This window comes from Etheostoma spectabile, unplaced genomic scaffold (assembly GCF_008692095.1).
Source record: "Etheostoma spectabile isolate EspeVRDwgs_2016 unplaced genomic scaffold, UIUC_Espe_1.0 scaffold00009956, whole genome shotgun sequence".
NCBI lineage: Eukaryota > Metazoa > Chordata > Actinopteri > Perciformes > Percidae > Etheostoma > Etheostoma spectabile.
In genome coordinates, this window is record NW_022603766.1 from 15,001 (window position 1) to 17,174 (window position 2,174).

Consider the following 2,174-nt stretch of genomic DNA (forward strand, 5'->3'; position numbering starts at 1 on the left):
ATCTACAATCTCATCCATTCATCTAGAAGATATTCTACATATTAATCTACAATCTCATCCATTCATCCAGAAGATATTCTACATAAAATCTACAATCTCATCCATTCATCTAGAAGATAGTCTACATATAATCTACAATCTCATCCATTCATCTAGAAGATATTCTACGTATTAATCTACAATCTCATCCATTCATCCAGAAGATATTCTACATATAAATCTACAATCTCATCCATTCATCTAGAAGATAGTCTACATATTAACTACAATCTCATCCATTCATCTAGAAGATAGTCTACATATTAATCTACAATCTCATCCATTCATCTAGAAGATATTCTACATATTAATCTACAATCTCATCCATTCATCTAGAGATATTCTACGTATTAATCTACAATCTCATCCATTCATCAGAAGATATTCTACATATAAATCTACAATCTCATCCATTCATCTAGAAATAGTCTACATATTAATCTACAATCTCATCCATTCATCTAGAAGATAGTCTACATATTAATATACAATCTCATCCATTCATCTAGAAGATATTCTACATATTAATCTACAATCTCATCCATTCATCTAGAAGATATTCTACATATTAATCTACAATCTCATCCATTCATCTAGAAGATATTCTACGTATTAATCTACAATCTCATCCATTCATCCAGAAGATATTCTACATATAAATCTACAATCTCATCCATTCATCTAGAAGATAGTCTACATATTAATCTACAATCTCATCCATTCATCTAGAAGATATTCTACATATTAATCTACAATCTCATCCATTCATCTAGAAGATATTCTACGTATTAATCTACAATCTCATCTTCATCCAGAAGATATTCTACATATAAATCTACAATCTCATCCATTCATCTAGAAGATAGTCTACATATTAATCTACAATCTCATCCATTCATCTAGAAGATATTCTACATATTAATCTATAATCTCATCCATTAATCTAGAAGATATTCTACATATTAATCTATAATCTCATCCATTCATCTAGAAGATATTCTACATATTAATCTACAATCTCATCCATTCATCTAGAAGATATTCTACATATTAATCTACAATCTCATCATTCATCTAGAAGATATTCTACATATTAATCTACAATCTCATCTTTTCATCTAGAAGATATTCTACATATTAATCTACAATCTCATCCTTCATCTAGAAGATATTCTACTATTATCTACAATCTCATCCATTCATCTAGAAGATATTCTACATAATCCACAGTGAAAACAATCAATAGTCTCCGACCTACTTTTATCCAATACATAGAAAAATACTTTTTTCACTCCTTTTGGATATTTCTGAACTTCTGAGACACGATGTATGGAAAATAAGAAATAATTAGAAACTCTGCAGAAATTTTAACAGTGTGCCTACTACATGATGCACATCCTAATAACAATAAAACTTAAAATAATAAGTGTCAAGTGTCTTATCCCTTCAGAAATAGATTTTTTAAAACCTATTTAAGATCCAACGTAGCTAGCGTTGAACCAACCAGACTCCATTTAAAAAAAAGTTGTTTTAACGCGTATAGAGCCAACATATTTTCACATGTAAATCAGAAAAGTATGTGTCATTTCCAACAACACTAGAGTTTTCCATGGTTGGAAAAATGAAGAGAAGACTTTTATATACTTTTATATACTTTTTCTTGCTTTTATTTGGTTTCTGTCAACATTGAATGAAAGGTGAGTTACGATGCTAAAATTACTGTTTTTTTACATGGAGTCTGGTGGGATTAGCAATTACAGCATAAGCAAAATATATGTAAATAAACCCCAGTTTGATATTTTAACCCTCCGCTGTCCCCATGTTGTCCCCATGTTGTCCCATGTTGTCCCTATGCTGTCCCCATGTTGTCCTCATGTTGTCCCCATGTTGTCCCCATGTTGTCATGTTGCCCTCATGTTGTCCCCGTGTTGTCCTAATGTGTCCCCGTGTTGTCCTTATGTTGTCCTCATGTTGTCCCCATGTTGTCCCCATGTTGTCCATGTTGTCCCTATGCTGTCCCCATGTTGTCCTCATGTTGTCCCATGTTGTCCCTATGTTGTCCCCATGTTGTCCTCATGTTGTCCTCATGTTGCCCTCATGTTGTCCTCATGTTGTCCCCATGTTGTCCTCATGTT